Source organism: Miniopterus schreibersii, assembly GCF_964146895.1.
Source record: "Miniopterus schreibersii genome assembly, chromosome: 20".
Lineage (NCBI taxonomy): Eukaryota > Metazoa > Chordata > Mammalia > Chiroptera > Miniopteridae > Miniopterus > Miniopterus schreibersii.
The window spans coordinates 17,064,085-17,084,751 of NC_138122.1; the positions used below are offsets into that span (position 1 = coordinate 17,064,085).

General features: G+C 36.3%; 1 protein-coding gene and 1 pseudogene across 4 annotated transcripts in view; one reads left to right on the forward strand and one right to left on the reverse strand.

Moving 5' to 3' along the window:
* Positions 1 to 20,667, forward strand: part of TTC28 (tetratricopeptide repeat domain 28) — a 463,914-nt gene that overhangs the window by 29,848 nt on the left and 413,399 nt on the right. The window lies entirely within an intron of this gene.
* LOC308549630 (RNA polymerase II subunit A C-terminal domain phosphatase SSU72 pseudogene) lies at positions 12,692 to 13,273 on the reverse strand (annotated as a pseudogene). The gene has a single exon. The product of its transcript is annotated as an RNA polymerase II subunit A C-terminal domain phosphatase SSU72 pseudogene (transcript).

Here is a 20,667-nt window from a genome sequence, read left to right on the forward strand (position 1 = left end):
TGTGTATGCGTGTGTGTGTCTCGATTACATTCTGTGAATCTTGAGGTAGGCAGAATGTTAGATCATTGTGGATAGAATATTTACTGCTTGAGAATTAAATAGCTGATATTATTATGATACAGATTTGCGTCAGTTTCTAAAAGTTGGAGATCTATTTCCTGTAAGTTAATTATGATTCTAATCATTCAACGGATGTCTTAATTTTATTTGAAAATAGGAATTTAAAAAGTTGGCCAGCATTTAAATAGTAGGTTTTCCCAGTTTGGCAGTTAAATATAATTACCAAATGACCTGGCAATTCTACTTCTAGGTATACCCAAGAGAAATGAAAACATGTCTACACAAAGACTTGTACAAGAATATTCATAGCAGCATTATTTATATTAGCCAAGAAGTGGAAACAACTTAAATGACCATCAGCTAATGAATGGATGAATAAAGTGAATATCCCTATAATGGAATATTATTCAGCCATAATAAGAAACGAAGTACTGATACATGCTACAACATCGATGAATGCTACAACATCGATGAAACTTGAAAACATTCTGCTAAGGTGTAAAATCATTGTCACAAAAGACCACATATTATATAATTCCATTCATGTGAAATGTCCAGAATAGGTAAATCCATAGACAGAATCCATGGATTGGTGGTTTCCTAGAACTGGGAGAGCTGGGGGGAAATTGGGAGTGATTGCTAATAGTTGCTTTTTGGAGTGGTAAAAGTGTTCTAAAATTAATTGTGGTGATGGTTGCATGCACAACTCAGTGAATATACTAAAAACCATTGAACTGTACACTTAAATGGGTGAATTTTATGGTATGTTAATTGTATCCCAGTAAAGTTATTTTAAATAAGCAAAACAAAAAAAAACTAAAAAATAAAAAAAAAATTAATAGGTTTCTGAGATCAGACGAGATCTGGCGCTTTCAGGATGGTATGGCTGTAGACAACGTTAATAGGTTTTTCAAGGAGAAGTTAGATTAAAAGGTGGCACAAACTTCTGATTAAAAGTCATTATTTTTCTTGCCCTGGCTGGTTTGGCTCAGTGGTTAGAGTGTTGGCCCTCAGACTGAAGGATCCCGGGTTCCATTCCCACCAAGGGCACGTACCTTGGTTGTAGGCTCGATCCCTGGCCCTGGTTGGGGTGCGTGCAGGAGGCAACCAGTTGATATATCTCTCTCATATCGATATTTCCCTCTCTCTTTCTCTCTCTCCCTTCCACTCTGAAAAGCAATGGAAAAAGTATCCTCGGGTGAAGATGAAAAAAAGTCATAATTTTTGTCAATGATAAAACAAAGTTAGGTTTAAAGTCAGTTTGAATAAAGAATTTGTGTTATCTGAGAAGCAGTGATTTGGTTTCTGGAAAGTATTGAGAAAGGGAAATATTTTCAGTGCAATTGACTCAGAGTACATGCATGAGGAATCCTTTATAAATATCCATGTGACCATGCCATGCATTAAGAGCTACAAATTGTTGAGTAAAGTGCACCTTGCATTTGGTTTTTTAATTTCCCAGACTTGTGCGCCCTCTTGTGTTTAACTTACAGTTGAGACTATTCTACATTATGTGGCTTTTAGTAGTTTGATGGGTTGGGTAAGTATATGTGCATTTCTTAAAGAGATTAAAAATTTTCAAGTATAATGATAAATATTATAAGAGGAAAGAATGTTAAGTGCTTTCCTGGTTCTGTTCCCTACATTTACTTTACCATACTCCACATCAGATTTTATTCTTTTAAATAATGTATTATTGAGGTATATGTCCTTAAACATAATTTTTAAAAAGGCTAAGAAAATTTAATTATACTGTCATTTTTATTATAAGCTCTAGCTGGTAGCTCAGTTGGTTAGAGCATTGTCCTGATACACCAAGGTTGGAGGTTTTATCTCTGATCAGGGTACAAATAAGAAGCAACCAGTGAATGCATAAATAAGTGGAACAACAAATTGATGTCTTTCTCTCTGCCTCTCAAAAAATCAATAAATTTTTAATATGTTTTTATTGACTTCAGAGAGAGGAAGGAAGAGGGAGAGAGAGATAGAAACATCAATGATGAGATTGATTCATTGATCGGCTGCCTCCTACACGTCTGCTGCTGGGGATCGAGCCCCCAACCCGGGCATGTGCCCTCACCGGGAACCGAACCAAGATCTCCTGGATCATAGGTTGGTGCTCAACACTGAGCCACACTGGCCAGGCAATACATTTTTTGTTTTAAATTTCTTTTATTATAAAAATACATTAAAAAGGTAGAGAAGTTTAATACATTACATGTTCAGAAACCTGCTCCTACAGTGAACAAATGATGATAGTTTCTCTGCAATGACTATTTGTGGGGTTAAATTAACTGAATCTTGGTGTTATAGCTTGCTATTTGCCTGGAGGCTTCTGCAGCACTTGTATCATCTCATGTGAAATATAAACCTGCTCTGAAGTTTTAGGCTGTTGCTATATTTTGTTCAGTTAATGTGGTGAGAAGTAGTTTTGATTTTAAATGTATATTAATTATTTCATTCTGGTTTCTCTGGTATTAGGAAGAGATTTGTTTTGTTTAATGACATTTCCATAATTTTACTCAGGAACGTCCTCTCCAGATGTCTGTCTGGCACTCATCATGAGCTGTATTAGGAGATATCTTAGGCCTTGCAAAATTAATAAGTGATTAGCATAAGATCCTAGTATAGTCATTTGTAATGTACAGGTTTTAATGCAGGAGCTCTTCAATTTCTTCAAGTAATGACTGTCAAAATCTAATTATTCTAACTTCTATTAAAATGTTAGTAGACACTGCTATTTTATATTTTAGTCTGAAGATTTAATTATAAAATAACTTCACTAAAAAGAATTTAATTAAAACAGAAAGGTTCCCAAACCAATAGCATAGTAATTTTCTTTTCTCAGTATTAATTTTCCTTTTAGTGCTACCTACTATGCAAATGTAGCAATTCAAATTGGCAAGTACTTATTATGTAACTTTAAATAACTTCCTATCTCACTTAGATTAAAATTCTTATCATGGCCCAGGAACATCCTGATCTGGCCCCTGCCTACCTCTTGGAATTCATCTTTTATCACTCACTCATTGGCCCACTGTACTCTACCCACAGTCTCCCCCCCCCGTTCCTCAATTATTTGCTTTTCTTGTCCACTTTGAGTCTTTTGCATTTGCCACCTGGAATTGTCTATCTTTTCCACGTATAGTTATGGCTGGTTCTTCCTTACATTCAAATATCAGCTTGAATATCACTGCTTAATCTAATGTAACTACTTAACCATCCATAGTCACATTGCCCTATTTTAATTTTCTCTGTAGCTTTTCTTTCTACCTGATAGTTTTGTATTTCAATGTTGTTGGTGTTTTGTTTTTTTTTCATTATCTGCTTTGCCTACTAGAATGTATGCTCCATGAGAACAGGGGGAGGGAGCTTGACTTTCTTTTTCACCACTGTATTCCCTGTGTTCAGAATAGTGCCTGACTTGTAGTAAATGTTTAATAGTTGGACCAATGACTGAATGATTTGTTGTTGTTTCTTGCTTTGTGCTAGAGACTGTGCCAAGTCCTGTGGAAGATGGATAGTTAAATAACTATAATATAAAAATGTTAAGTCTTATCATAGAGGGATGTATAAAATGCTCTGGGGCCACAGATAAAAGAGTGAGTAATTTCTCTTAGAGGTAGGTCACGGGGTATGAGAGTTGAATTAATGTATTAGTGCTTCATATTTCACATGAAGCCATTCTGCAGCACTTTGCTGATTAGTAACTGACTAGTTCTTGAATTTCTAATACTTCATGTAACCTTGTTTTTTACTTTTCTTTAAAAAGATGGTGGTTATGTTGACCTCAAGAATGCTGTAAAGATTAATTGTTTAATGTTGGCTAAGTGCTTTGAAAATGCAAAATGCTATATAGCCCTGATGTTCTTAATCATATTAACAACCACTTTCTATAATTAAGTTTTATTATATAATTTGTTCCTAATTATTCAGATAGAAATAAATATGACACTTTTTAAGAGAGATTATTTAGGAAACGCCTACTGTTATTTGACATGGACCTTTTTTTAAAAATGTTTTAATTTATTTTTATTGTTAAAAGTATTACAAATGTTCCCCTTTGCCCCCATTGATCCCCTCCACCCTGCCCCCCCCAGGCCTTTATCACACTATTGTCTGTGTGACATGTACCTTTTTGCATTGTGTTTTTAGTAGAAAATAATATCTGTATTTTCTGTGTACACCAATGATTTTCAGAAGAGTAGTAATGTTCTATAACCCCCAGGAGGCAGTAGTATACTAAGAAGATTATGTGCTTGGGCAAGCTTAAACAGCAGTGCAAGTCTGTTAGTGATTAGTGACTTGATTTAACATGCAGAGACTTCCCTTCTCACTGATCAGATACTGAAGGTTTCAAGAGATATTTTAACTTTCCTTTTCCCATAGTATTGTGTTCTCTTGTGTTTAAGAGTTTTTATTCTTCAAAGAGAGGATTCTATCTATTTCAGGTCTTAGAGTATAATGATATCTAGGGATTATTTTATATATATATATACATATATATATATATATATAGGGGTATCTCACTTTATACTATATTGTACTATCTTATGCTATGTTACAGATTTTTTTCTAAAAATAATGAACAGATTGGAAAATTAATAAATTGAATCTTACTTTAAACTTATTTTGGCAATGAGTTTCAACCTTTGTTTCTGCCGTGAAGTACTATGGGATAAGATACACTTAAATTCTAACAGTGGCTTGCTGCTTCAGTGATTCTCAATTTATGGCAATTTTTTTCCCAGATCTTAGAGAACTTCATGTTTCCTTATCTAATTAAAGAGTTCTACTTCAGAGAGTTAGGGTTAGCCATCTTCAAAGAAATTGGATGAGTGGACATCAAAAGGAATGTTATTCTTAATATTTTACCCTGCGTCCCATTTATCCTTAAGGGTTTTTTTTTTTTTGTTTTTTTTGTTTTTTTGTATTAGCATACCACAACAGTATTCTCTAAAGTGTGAAAATTAAAAATTTTTTTAACAGTGAAGCAGTTGGACATTTACAGGTTCTTTGTTAGAGTCCCTCTGTTTGCTCCCATAATACTCTATCCTTATCCCTACACTAGGTACTGACTAATCACACTGTGTTTTAGCTGTTAGTTTTGTCTGTATCCCTAGACTGTGAGCTTCCTGAGGGCAGGGACTTTGTCTTTGTTCACTTACGTGCTCCAGGCCCAGTTTGCTGCCTGGCACATAGTACGTGCTCAACAAATATTCTAGATGAATGCTGGATTTGTGTAGACTTGAGATATTTTATTTTATTTTAATCCTCACCCGAGGGTATTTTTTCCATTGCTTTTCAGAGAGAGTAGAAGGGGGAGAGAGAGCGAAACATCGATATGAGAGAGATACATTAATTGGTTGCCTCCCGGATGGGCCCCCATGGGGGCCAGGGATCTAGTCTGCAACCAAGGTATGTGCCCTTGGTGGGAATTGAACCCAGGACCCATCAGCCTGCGGGCCGATGCTCTAACCCTGAGTCAAACTGGCTAGGGCAACTTGAGATATTTTAAATAAAAATACTTAATGCAGAAACAGAAAGATGCCACTTACAAAGGTTTTCTGCTGTAGAGGGTGTATGGGAGTTGTATTAATAATGCATTTTGCCCAGCCGGGCGTGGCTCAGCGGTTGAGTGGCGACCTAGGATCCAGGCGATCGGGCTTTGATTCCCGGTCAGGGCACATGCCCGGGTTGCGGGCTCGATCAATGACTCTCATCATTGATGTTTCTATCTCTCTCTCTCCCTCTCCTTTCCTCTCTCTGAAATCAATAAAGATATATTAAAAAAAAAAATAGTGTATTTTGTCAGTGAAATTTTAGGAAATTCTGATTGGGAATACTGATTTCAGAGCTTCTTCAGGAAGCACCAAAGGACACTTAAAACTGGTTTTAGTCCTCTGTGACAAAGGTATAGGTGCTGACAGGTAGATATTAAGGGTCTTTTTTTAATATACCATTTCATAAATTCATCAAAATCACTTTGAAGCTTTGAACTTTAGTTCTACTCAATATACTCTCAATATTATGTATAGACCAAAAACTTGCAGTGGGTTATGGTCCATTTTGGATAAGATTCATATTTTTATTTTCTTAGGACAATAGCTTGAAGCTGTCATTTGCAAGGCTTGTCATTATTTGCAGGGCCAGTAGATCTTATAATCTACATGTTAGGCTAGATTGAACAAAAAAGAATAGGGCCTTATGGCTCTTAGCGGTTGTAGTCCATTATAATTCCTGTGTTGTAGCCACTTGGGATACATCTGTAAACCAAAAGAAAAACTGAGATGGAGCTTTTAATGGGCAAGAGAGAAATAAACACTAATAAAAAATATATATGGTACATTAGAAAGTGATAAGTGCTGTAAAAAACAAAAAGAAGCAAAGCAAAGGTAGTGTTGATAAGATAGGTGGGAATGAGGGTAGGTTTTATGCAAAACATAATATTTGCGCAAAGAGGTAAAGGAAATGAGGAAGTTAACCATGAAGTTATCTGGAGGAAGAGCCTTCTAAGCAGAGGGAACAGCTAAAGCAACAGCCCCTTCGCAGGAGGGTACTTGTCTCATTTGAAGAAGGAATTTCACATGGCTAGAACAGAATGAACAAAGGGGAAAGTAATAGGACATTAGGGAGCCCAGATCATGTAGGTCATTGTAAGCCATTATAAGAACTCTGGTTTTCACTTGGGAAATGTGGAGCCATTAGAGAGTTTTGAGCAAGGAAATGATAATCTAACTTACCTTTTAAGAATATTATTCTGGTGCTTTGCTGAGATTGAACTGTGGTAGGGTAAGAATAAGGGCACAGAGACCTGTTAGGAGGCCATTGCAGTAATCCATGTGAGAATTGATGCTGCTAGTGTGGAGATAGTGATGTATATGCAGGTATATCCAGGTTCTGGATTCATTTCAGAATAGTACCAACAGTATTTTCTGACAGTTTGGAGGAAGTAAAGGATGATTTCAAGGTACTTTGCCTTAGCAACTGCAAGGATAGTTTTGCCATCAACTGAGATGGAGAAGGTTATGGTTGGAGTTAGATGGGGAAGATCAGGAGTTCAGTTTCGGACATGTTAAGTTTAAAATACCCAAAAGTCATCCAAGTGAAATGTTGAGTAGACAGTCAAATATGTGTCTGGAGTTTTAGAGGGAGGTATGAATTGGAAATATAAATTTGTCTTTGAAACTATGATACTAGGTGTAATTACTGAGGGAATGAAGGTAGAAAAGAGAAGAGGTCTAAGGACTGAATCTGGAGGTGCTCTACTATTCATAGGTCAGGGAGAAGACAAACAACAAGTTAAGGAGGTTGAGGAGGAGTGATGAGTGATGGAAGAATAAACGAGAGTGTGGCAACTTGGAAGCCATAGTATACCTCATTGGTCCATTATCATTGGGCATGAGCATAATCAAGATACTGAAAATTTATATATCAAAAGATGCTTTGTGACTGTATTGTTTCTGAAAGTAGTGGTTTTACTTTAAGTGGGCGTGGAAGTTACTGAAAGCATTTTATAAATGTCCTTTAATTGAAAATTAAAGTAAATAATAATTTCTATAATTATTTTGGAAAGGTTTATTGATCCTGCTAATTTATTGCATAAGCAAATATTTTGCATCATTGCTGAAGATTTTAGGAGTTCTTGCAGATTTGCTCTAAATTTTTCATGGGGAAGATTACTGAGGCCCCTTGTAAGATTTAGAATTTGGAAGATGCCCATGAGATCAAATAGGAAGTTATGGGAACCTTTTTAAGTTTCCTGTTTTTTTAATAATTTAGTTAGGGATAATTGCAGGAAGTTGCCAAAACCCCATAGACTCCATAAAACTGTATTTACATATAACAGTCCCTTTTAGGAAAAGTGTCACTAAGAATGTACACCAAGATCATTTAGATAAACTAGAGGAGACTGGTAGTTTTATCTTTTAGGACTTAGGAATGCTTGAGGTAAGAATTGGAGGGTCTCATTTCAGAATGCCTTAATGCTACTTTATTTTCCTTAAGTGGTAAAGGAGAAATGAAGAAGAAACTAAGAAGGCTTGAGCATAGTATATACATAAGTTCAGTATGATGCTCAATGAAAGATGCATAGTTTTTTTCCCTCTAGGATCTGAAAACATGAGATTGATTGTATAAATATATCTCAAATTACTTGTGAAATGTTACTTTAAAAAATTATTTACTTAGGGTTTCGAGTCTTCAGAATAAGAAAAAGGTAGTTTCATAGTATGAATGAACAGGTTTTCATGAGCCTTGGCAGCAGTATGTAGACCTTGGGTTTAGGCATTCCCAGCACTTTGTAAAGTTAGGAGTAAAGATGTAAAAGTCCATCTTTTTCAATGGCTCTTGGATAGAATGAAGTTTGGCCTAGTACCTTGTCTGCTCATGGTGGTTGAGGGTCTTCAAGTTCAAGAAGGTATTTCATTTTTTGTATTATTGTGCTAATCTCAGATCTGTTGGTATTTGTGCTAGATGCTAGGGAAGCAGAGAGAAATGAACTTGGATCCTTCCTTAAAGGAACTAAGAATCTAGTTGGTGAGATGCACATAAAGCTATACTTTTTCTAGTTCAACTGTTCTCTTTTTTTTTTTTAAATTTAGTTCTTTTTTTTAAATTTTATTTTTGTTTAAAATATTACAGATGTCCCTTTTTTCTCCCCAATGACCCATTCCACCCTGTCCCATCCCCCTCCCCAGTGCCTCTCCCCACCATTGTCCGTGTCCTTGGGTTGTGCATTTATGCATATAAATTCCTTGGTTACTCTCTCCCCCTCCACCCATCCACCCTCCTCCATCCCTCTGACATTTGTCAGTCTGATCTATGCTTCCATGTCACTGAATTTATTCCGTTCATCAGTTTATTAAGTTCTTTAGATTTGACATATAAGCGAGATCATGTGATGTTTGTCTTTCTCTGCCTGGCTTATTTCACTTAGCATAATTTTCTCCAGGTCCATCCATACTGTCCCAAAGGGTACAAGATTCTTCTTCTTTACAGCTGCATGGTAGTCCATGGTGTAAATATCCCACAGCTTTTTTATCCACTCATCTACTGATGGGCACTTGGGCTGTTTCCAGATCTTAGCTATTATAAACTGCACTGCTATGAACATAGGGGTGCATATATTCTTTCTAATTAGTGTTTCAGGATTCTTAGGATATATTTCTAGAAGTGGGAGCACTGGGTCAAAAGGCAGCTCCATTTTTAATTTTTTGAGGAACCTTCATACTGTTTTCCATAGTGGCTGCACCAGTCTGCATTCCCACCAGCAGTGTACTAGGGTTCGTTCCCCTTTCTCCACATCCTCGCCAGCATGAGTCTTTTGTTCAACTGTTGTCATTTTCAAAAAGGCTTTTTCCATGAGTCTTTTACATGTTAATCATAGTAATTTTAAATTCCCTATGTGTTAGTTCCAGTATCTGTACTGATTCTGTTGATTGCATTGTCTCTTGACAGTGTGTTATCTTTTTTGTTTCTTTCTGTGTCTCATATGTTTTGGTTGAAGACAGACATCTTGTGTAGAACAGTAGAGACTGAAGTCAGTAGTATTTATGCCTGGAAATAGTTATGCTTTTTCTTCTCCCCTCTTCCTCTTCCTCTTCCTCTTCCTCTTCCTCTTCCTCTTCCTCTTCCTCTTCCTCTTCCTCTTCCTCTTCCTCCTCCTCCTCCTCCTCCTCCTCCTTCTCCTCTTTTTAGAATTTTTAAAATTGATTTTTAGAGAGAGAGGGAAGGAGAGAGAGAAACAGATGTGAGAGTGAGCTACCTCCTGCACTCCCCCTACCGGGATTGATCCAGAAACTTGGGCATGTGCACTGCTGGGAATCGAACTGGCAACCTTTCAGTGGTCATGCCTCTTTCTTTGCTTGGTCTTTGTTGTAGGAGTTGTGTCAGGTTAGTCAGAAGCTGAACTGAGTTTGGGTTTGTTGTTGCTATTCTTATCCTCAGTCTAAAACAGGCTTCATATTCATCTAGTGTTACCTTGTGCTCAGGGTGAGGGCAGGTTTACCAGAGTTTATTTTCTCAAAGTCTGATCCACTCTCAACTTCTCTTTGTACCTGCCTCTCAGAGAGGGCCTCTTTCCACATTCTTGCCTTCCCCCCAGCAGATCTGCCATTATTTATTCAGTTCCTCCCAACTTGGTATTGGGGGCCAGGGAAGTGGTGTTTTCTGTTGTTCTGGTTCAACCTCAGCCTTAGACAGTGCTGTGTTGGGTCCCTTCTTGATGTTCCTTACCCAAGTTCCCTCAGATGTAGGAAGTGATCTGGACCTAGAACATTTTTCTGTTTCTTCCCTTGCCTCAGATCTTTTTATGATCCCCTTTCTCAGCTTCAATCAGCTTATGACTTTTGTTCTGTAGGGGAGAAAGATTCTGATAGAGCTTCAGGGCTTTCCTTGGAGCAGCTGCTTTCCTCTTCTGAACGTGCACCACATAGGAGTCCTTCTCTGGTTTCTCACACTGCTCCACACTTTCTCATACTAGGTAAGGTCTCTAGGGAACAGAGTGTAAGTGGTTGCAAATTCCCCTTGCTCTGTGGCTCCCAGGGGTTCTCGACTCTCATGGTTGACCATACTTGGCTTTTAGCAATCTGTTAAAAATTTTAGCTGATTCCCCCCCCCCCCCTACTGTGTGTATTGCTCCTGATATCTGCTCCAGGCAAGCAAGTGCTTGTCTCCTGTTTCTCCTTGGAGGCATCTGTTTCTTTAGATTTCAGGGTCATTGGTTGGCCTACAACCTTAGCTCTCTAATAGTTTCTACAGAAAAGTTATATTTGTTTAGATTATCCACTTTTATTCTTGTTGTAAGAGTCGGAGCAACTCTATTTCCAGCATTCTACATCCTAAATGGAACCCAGAAATTATTTATGCTGTTGTAAAATTAAGTTTTGTTTTTTCTATCATAGCCAACTTTAAGTGACATTTAAAGATAAATTAGATTCTCTTTAATTAATTTAAAGATAAATTAGCTCTAGTGATTAATGACAGAAAGTATAATGCCTTATTATTGAAGTTGATAGCTATATACTTATTTTAAATTATATCTTATTCTTAGTAACATCATGTTTTTATAAGTGGATTTTATACTTTAGGGAAAATCACTGATAGTTTAGAAAATTTTAAATTATTTGACTTTGAAGTTTACTTAAATTAGGAGGATTCTTTTACAGTTTAGAATTCAAGATAATAGTTCTGAAAGGTCTTTACAAAAAATTTAAATTGTGGTACAAATGCGTGGTTTTAGGATTAATTATAAAATTATCATTAAGCACATTTAGTTTCTCATAATTTGCAATAATAAGTCCAATGAAAGGTGATGCTTCATACCTTTGTGTTATTTATGAAAAAATATAGCTATGTTAAGTATATTTTATTACAAGAAAAAATTGGAAAAATATAGCTGAAAATATAAAGTATCAAATTTGATCTCACATAAGAAAACATTGGTTTAAGCACTTTCTATTTATGCTTTTAATATGTCTGGTACCCCACATTATTAGCTATACATCAATATTCAAGGACTGATGATAAAAGAGAAGTACCCTTTCTAGTCTCAGGTCCATTCCTCTCTTTCTTTCCATTGTTGGTAGGCCAAACTCTCATTTTTAAACTTTTACTCTTCTCACACAAGGTCTTACTTTCTGCTTTGAAGAGAAAATAGAGATCATTAGGTTTCAGTTTGATCTATCTCTTGTCATTCCTAAACTCCTTGTATTATAAACATGTGTACATTCACAGTTTCTTGATTTCTATCTTTATATCTCAAAGATATAAAGATCCTGTTCTCATCTCAGATTAATATCTCTTGCCTAGACTCTGAGTTCCATTTCTACCTGTCTTCTCTAGAGCCTTGTCCCATCAATTACTTTATTACTTTCTTATAATTTTATTCTTTCCACAGATCTCTTACTGCTTTAACTTTATGTTTTCTCACCAATCCTACATTAACCTTTTAAAGAATGAATTTTGGCCTGAAAAAGATCCTAGTTTTATAATCCCAGCCCCACTAGAGTGTAACTGAGCAGGACACTTAGCCTCTGTGAGGCTTAATTTCTATAAAATGGAGATGAGGTTTACTACAAGTTTGTTTTGAGGATTAAGTAAAGTGGAGTAATCAATATGAAGCTCCCTCCTTCAAATCCTAGCATATGATAGCTTCTTCATGATGTTTGTTCCCCACTGCCTTCTTTCTTCCTTCAGAGTCAGACTTCTTTTTTTTTCTTCTTTTAATGACCAGCAGCATCTGTTTATTGGACAACTGCATGTTTTTTCCTAATAGGTACATCCTGTTGCTTTATTCAGGTGTTTGTACATTCTAGCCAGGTAGGGGAGAGGAGGGAAACGACAGTGAAAGACACAGATATATTGCAGGGGAAGGAACTATAAACTGTTTTTCTTTATTTTTTGGTTAAAGAAAAACTACATAATATTGCACTCATAAGTAAGAGTGGGATACGAAACTTGATTGTTGTAGATGTGCACTTATGTCTCTCTTCTCATCTCATATATACAGTGTCGGGGGCTGCTGCTGGTGGATGACAGCAGCCCTCAGAGTAAAAACAAGGGTCAGGAAGGTAAAAGTATTAACAAAAGGAAGCTCAGGAAGGTGGCTTCTGGAGGCGCAGCCAGCTGCTCAGTAGAAGAAGACTGTGTACAGGAAGGTCCAGCTGCTCTTCTCCTTAAACTGCAGTGGCTCATCGACCTTGTTTTCCATGTCCTCATTGTGCTGAATGTCCTGGAAGAGCTCACAGTGGCGGTATGCCCCCATGGCGGCCTCTTTGTGGTTTTCGTGGATGCCAGTGTTGATCACGTGCACTGGCTGGCAGGTCTCCTGCTCTCTGGAATTCAAATCTTCCACCAACTGGTCCTACACTCTGTCTTTTCAGGTGAGGATCAGGTCAAACAGGTCTTTGCTGTTCTGGAACCTTTCTGGCCAGGGCTTGATTTGCTTATTTCTGTCCAACATGTGCAAAATGCTGTTCTGCGTGTAGAATTATTTGTCTTTCCTAAGGAGATCACTGTACATCTGATCATATACATTTTTGAAATCATAAACGTTGGGCTTGTCGGGTGCTGATCCTGGAGGCTTCATGTGTGTCCCTTTTCCAAAGGACTGGACACTGAGTCTTTGTTTGCTGAGGATATTGTGCACCTCCATGCTCTGGTTATGGTTGCTTGAGCAGACCACTGCTACCTACAACTGTGACAGTGGCATGGTGGCGGCCACATGGTCCACACTCTCCCACCCAGAGCCAGACTTCTTCAAAAAATGGTCTATATTTGTAGGCTTTATTTCCAATGAGGTTTACAACCCCACTGCTGTACTATAACTTCTCACTCTGATATTAATCAGTGATCTCCTAATCTAGTGAACACTTTTCAGATCTTCAGCATTTGCTTTCTCTTTCGAACCCCTAAAATTATACTCCCACAAAGCAACCAGAGAAAGCTTTCTAAAGTATAAATGCAACCTTTTAGTAACTCTCATCATCTGCAGGGTAGAGTATTTCCGGTAGGAAAAAAGCACTCTTGCTCTAGATCTGCATTGCCTAATAGGGTAGGTTACTAGTCATATGTGGTGATTTAAATTTAAATTCAAGTTAATTACAATTAAATCAAATATAAAAAGTCAGTTCCTTAGTCACACTAGCCACATTTGAAGTGTTCAGTAGCCACGTGTGACTAATAGCTATAATAGCATATTAGTCAGCATAGATATAGAATATTCTCATTGTCACATAAAGTTCTATTAGATAGTTTGGATCAAATTCAAGATATTTTTAAAAAAGGAGGACAGATTGGCATTATACCAGACCTAGCTGGGCAAGGGAAGCAGAAGAGATATCTACAGAGTCAAGGTTCCTTGAAATTAGTAATACTTGGAAAGATTAGATAGCAGGACTGATGGTGGTATCAGGAGAAGCAGGAGCTATTTCTTTCATTATGCAGGACTATGGATAAAGAATAAAAGGAATTACATTGCTTAAATGAGAGAAAGAAATGGAAAACTGCTTGAAATCTTGCTTTTTGCATCTGGTTCAGCATTTATCACTGAAGGAAAAAAATGACGTGTATTTTTATTTTTAAGAGAAAAAAATAGATGATTGAGAAACAGTTTCTTGGGATTTTAACCTTTTGATAAATGAAACCTCAAACCTGATATTAATCCGTAGGCTTTTTTGGTTTAAAGGAATTTTGCAAGAATATAAGCCGAAAGAGATATTTTTATTCTCATATTTTGTTAATAGTTATCTCTAGTCTTTAGATTTATTTTCTGTTCAGCTCATAGTCAAGAATTCTGTGACTGTTTTACTCCCACCTGTATAAGTTATTAATGCTGTGATTTTTTTAAAGCTCCTGGATATTAATGTTTTAAGTTTCTGAACTTCCACAAGACAGGATCCATACTGAAGGAGGCAGCTGTAAAATGCAGATGCTGACAAGCAGAAAACAAAGAGATTTTCACAAGGAATTATGGGTATTTAATGTAACTCTTTAGTTCACAGTTCAATAAAACTGGGTTGTTTCTATAGTACTGCATTCTGTATTAATCTTCTGCTGTATTGCACAGCTAATGTTAAGGGCGACAGAAGTGTTACATTTGCCATCTTCCTATCCTGCATGTTAGCTTTCAGTCCTCAAAAGGCAGGAATTCTCCTGTCCCAGCACAATTTAATCCTCTTCAAGTAGTTTGTACACATTTGTAACTTTTACTGAATTACTGATGAGGAAACTTCAGCTTTTATTTTCTCATGCTTGTGAAAGTAAAAGTCACAAGTGAAACTGACTTTATATTTACACTTGCTTCATTTCCTATTTATGTCCTCCAAAAAATGATTTTGTAAAATAAGAATAATGAAATGGTGTAGAGGAAGAAAAGGAGAAGAGGTGGATAAAGGGCAGTCATTGAGATCACTAGGCAGCAGGCTGTGAGAAATGTAACATTTCTCACTTGTGTCGTCATGTAACTATGGAAGAACCACCATAGAGCCTAACCTGGTATTTATTTTTAATCAAGTCCAGCTGTTGGTCATGTGAATATACTCTTTCCTTTGGGTGTTAAGGGTGTGTTTTCTCCTTTCCTGTGGTATCTTAAACGGCTACTTACATATCACCTGAAATGTACTTGTGCTGTTAGGAGCCTCTATTACACTGGTCACTTTTCTTTATGAATCATAAGTAAAATGTTCATCCCAAGTTGAGTAAAAAAACTTTAGAACAAAGAATGTGACTTGACCACATAAGTATTTTTTTTTTTTTTTTTATGAATAGAGCTCTTGTTTTTAATTTGATGAGCAGGGAACTTTCCAGCTCTAACCCTCTCTTTACAATCTGTCTTTAATTTGTGAAAAAGATGCATTCCAATTTTTCAGACATAAAACTGTTTAATGGATTTTTTTGGATTCACTAGTTCTCTAGTCATGTTAGGTTATCCTGAAATCCAGCATATGCTATTGCACGGATTTCAATCTCCTTTTCACATTTACATTTACTATTTGATATTAAAAAAGAATTAGATGGCATCTCACCTTAGTCCTCCTTAAATAATGCACAGTTGCAGCTGTTAGACTGTTTTTATAGTGCTGTTACCAACTAGGTCTTCCCTGTAACAAATATAAAAGCATTTTCAACATCTTGGATCCTTTAATTCATTTTACTTACCCTCTGTGAGACATAATCTAAGTGTATTTTTGTTGCTCTGTGTTTAAGCATGGAATCTTTTATTCTACTGTATCTTCTTGATGGCACTAAAACAAAAATATCTTTTTCCTCTGTTTTATGGGGTCTTTTCCCCATACCCCTTAATTTTGTAGCAGATATTTAAGACATTCACAGCCGAACACTAGACAGAGCTTGGTCAGTTAATCATTCTAATATATTCAGGTAAAATAAATCTAAAAACTTGTAATCATCTATTCTTAGCTAAGTAAACTGAGTAGTAATTATAGGTATGAATATTTCGTTTGTAGGCCACAAAATTATTATAATATTGCTTTGTTTAAAATAAACCACTTAATATTTTTGAGATAAAAACACTGTGTCTGCCACAGCATTCTCAATATCAGCTGTTAAAAATGTGTATACTTTTTTTTGGGACACCTTGTATTTATTGTAAAAATTTAACACTTAGAAATGGAGGCAGAATTGACATTATATAAAATTAACCATTTAAAATTTTTTTATCTTTATTGTTGAAAGTTTTACAGATGTCCCCTCTTCCCCCTATTGACCCCCTCCAGACAGTGGTTACAGATGAGGCAGAAATCATATCACAGTAGGTTTTATAGCTCAAGTTAAATAGATTGGACTTTCTCTCAAAGCCAGAGGAAAACCATTGAGGGTTTTTTAGCAGAGGAATGGCATTATATTTATTTAATACCTACTGCATGTCAGATGCTGTTCTAGGCACTGGGGATGCAGAGGTGAACATGACAAAAGTTTATTCCTCCTGGAATTTGCATTCTGTTGCAGGAGACAGACAAATATACAGTAGCATTTCAGATAATGATAAGTGCTATAGAAGAAACAAAGTAAGGTAAGGAGATAGAAAATGAGAGGGAGGTAGCATTTTAGGTAGAGGGATCAGGGAAGTTCACCCTGAGGGGGTTATCTGAGATGGTCTCTCTGAGTATACACTTGAGCAGAGACCTGAATGAAGTAAGGGAGTGAGTCATATGAAGATCTGAAGAAAGTGTTTCCAGGAAGAGAAAGCATACAGTGAAAAGTACCTGGGTAGGAATGAAATGCATATATTTGAGGAACTGCAGGAAATTTATGAGTGAGAAGACAGGTTAGGCATGAGATCAGAGAAGTAGACACAGCCCAAGTCCTAGCTTATATGATCTTGTGAGCCATGATAAGTTGAATTTTATTTTAAATATTGTTGGAAGCCATTGGAAAGTTTGGGGGGGGGGACGACAATGTGATTTATGTTTTGAAAACATGAATGATGGACTACAGAGAGGCAAGACTAGAAGCTGAGAAATAGAATCCTATTGCAGCTACCAGAAAATAAATGATAACTAGTGCCTTAGACTGCGGCAGTGGCAGTTGGGATGGAGAATTGTAGGCAAATTCAGGAGGCACAATTAACAAACTTGATAATTGGGTATGGGGTGAGTGTTACCGGTCTTAGGTGTAATGTTTTAAAAGATTGAACTTTAAAAACAAAAGTATCTAAACAAGCAAATAAATGAGAAAAATGCACCTCTGACAGGGCATGGAAGCTTGATTAATTGTTCACAGTGTCTGTTACAGAGAATATACATTTTAATTACAGTTGATTCCTGAACACTGAGTTATTTGAATAGGTATGTAGAATTTTTGCGATTGATGAAATGGCTTAAAACAGTCTCTTCTTGAAAGAATTGTAGTTTCAATAAGAAATAATGTAGATAAACCTTATTGACATTTTATACTTTTGAAGGGAAAACAGGTCTTAAGCTTCTTTGGCTAAAATTTCAAAATGAATTGTAGTCATAATTCTGACATTATGGCTTTCTGTCCCTAAGAAAGTCTTTAAAAGAACTTACTATCTACTTGTGCAAAATGTCAATAATATCATTTACCTCTTTTTTATAGGAACGGAGTGAGGATTAACTTTTTGGAAATGGAAAAATGTCATCTCTTAAATTGTTATACCTTATTACTGGAAAATATGTTTTCACTGAACAACTGTAGAGAAGATAGTTATTATTGATCTTAAGAATTTATCACACACCTCATTGCACTAAAAATATTGGGAAATTAAAGTGCAGATCTTATTTGTGAGCAAAAGTAACTTCAAAACTGGCTTATTAAATGCAGAAGTGTGGAGATTTGAGGTTATGATATAATCATTTATAATTGTTTTGTAAAATTCCTTATCTTTAGGTTAAGGAAAAGGGTTAAAGGTCATGATTTCTACAGTTATTTTTCTCTTCCAATTGACAAATCAAGCACATATTTTGTTTTATAAATGTGTTAATTGTAATAAGCAGATAACCACATAGCTCTTCTTTGAAAAGGGATCTGAACTACAAAATACCCTTAAGTGTTTTTAAATTTGAATATGTTCTTGTTAAATTAATTGGCAAATGCTTGATTACTTATTTATTAGCATTATACTAGACATTGTGGTCAGTCCAAAAGAATTAAGATAGACTTAAAAAGCAAAAGAGTAGAATCTAAGCCTTAGGAGAATAGGACCATTTGTTTTTGTTTTTATATGCCTGAAACCTAGCACAAGGCCCATTAATAATAGACATTTACTAAAGTTTAGATGAATGAATAGAAGAATGAGAAGGACTTTGATTGTTGCCCTTAGGAATCTTAGAGCCCTTAGATATAATAAGATGCATATACAGAAAACCAGACTAAATAATAGACAATAACATTTTTGCTAAATAAACAGAATTTAGAGGTATTAGAATTTGAAGGAAACACTAAAATAGTTTTCAAACATGGTATTTGGAGTTCTGTTGTCAGAATTTATAGTTGTAAGGTCAGATGAAGTCTTCTTGAAGAAAGTGAGACTTGAACAAATTCTAAATGATTTGTAGGATTTGGATGTGAATATGGAAGGCATCATAGGTGAGAAGAATGTCTTGACTGATATGAGGATTAGAAAACATGTTTATGGGTCAATGAGAAAAATGACCTTATTGGAAAACATTAAGCCGTAGTAAGGTTGCATTGGTAGGTGGTGGTTAGATGGAAGAGTTTAGATTCCCAAATTGCAGTTTTGCTGTTTACCACCAGAAATGATCTGAATGCTTCTAGCCATATCTATCAGCCAGTAGTCTGCCTGGCATACTGCCTCTCAGCTATTTGCTCAGATGGTTTGACAGATGCATAGGTGGCAAGAAATGGTGCTGTTAGTATCAGTAAACCTGCCCTCTGTGAAAGGTGCCAAACCAGCATGACTTTAAGCTTTATGACTAATGATTCACGATGATGTTGAATAAAAAAATGTAACTTTAAATGGTGTGGGATAGGCTGGGCTTGCCTTATTATTCAGAGTTTACCATTGTGGTTATGTTACCAGGTTGGAAGTTCTCTCTGCTCAGTCCACACCCTATTTCCTCAACACCTGGTGATGCCAGAATCAATTGATGATTTCTTTGTCCACTGACAAAACATATCTTTAGAGAAGGGACCATGCTCAGCTTACCATGAATGCATTTTTCAGTCTTTTCCCTGAGACCAGGATTTAATAGAAAAGTAGGTAGAAAGAGCATAAGATCATTGAGTGCTGGTGAAGTAGAAAAAATAGTAAGGGAGCAGAACAGGTTGGAGAGACAAAGGATAGAGACGAGGCTTGAAAAACCAATGACAGATTTCATCTACATTACACTTTTGCTCAGATCTTCACCTGTAGATAATTACAGATTGGTTTAATATTATCATGAATACTTGTAGTATATTAGGATTGAACTTAGTGATTGAATAGAACTGTGCACTATGGACTGGTGAGAAGAATTGAGTTCTTATTCTGCCTTTGCCTGTTAATTAGCCATATGATTTTCAAACAAAATCGTTTATTTTCTTTATTGAGAAAACAAGATTACAAGAACCAAGTGAAGTAACTTTTGAGTTCTCTTTTAGTCCTAAAATTTTGTGGATCTCTGAGCAATAGAGCAACATAGCTTGGAATGAAATTCATGGATACATATAATAAAACCCCTGATAGCTGCAGTTTGGATAAAAGTACTTAATTGAGGGATGTGTTTCTAATAGAGTTAAGCTAATAGTTGTTCACAGGGTATATACTTTCTCTTTTATAAGCTAAAAGTATCTTTCTGGTGTTCTGCTCAGTTCTTGGTTAGCTTTATTATATTTTATTTTGATTATATAGTTTATTCATTTATTTTTTAAATATATCTTTATTGATTTCAGAGAGAGGAAAGGAGAGAGAGAGAGATAGAAACATCAATGATGAGAGAGTCATTGATCAGCTGCCGCCTGCATGCCCCTGACAGGGGACCAAGCTCGCAACCGAGGCATGTGCCCTGACTGGGAATCGAACCCCGATCGCCTGGATCCTAGGTCGACGCTCAACCACTGAGCCACGCCTGCCTGGGCTATAGTATATTTAAAAAGCATACAATTTGTATGAGCTGTCCAGGTACAAGCATTGTTGATTGATTTTAGCTCCTCAGTAGTTTTTATTGATCTAGTAGAAGTAGAATTAGATTGTAAATGCCTGAACACTGAGATATAGTAACAATTCAATACTAAATACACCTTTAAACAGCTACTTATAAGATGTCTGATTTGGTAGAACCTTCAGAATGCTAGAATAGGTCTGGGATGTCTAATCTAGCTTAACATGTCTCTGGTCAGACCCCTATGAAGATATTTTAGTTGGAGACTGATGACTGAGGCACAAGGCCAAATTTATTAATTCTTTATGCTGGAGTTAGCCTCTGCCCTGCCCCAGAGCAGAGTTCAGTTCCCAGATTTGTTTGGGGGCTGGGTTACCTTGTCTTTCCAAGATGATCTAGGGCTAGTCTGGATCCCTTAAGGTGACCACAAATTGTACTTCCCTCCCTCTGTAATTCTGTACTAAGGACATGGGTACTGAGGTAGGGGGAAGAAAATCAAATGTCACTTGATCAAGCATCTGCC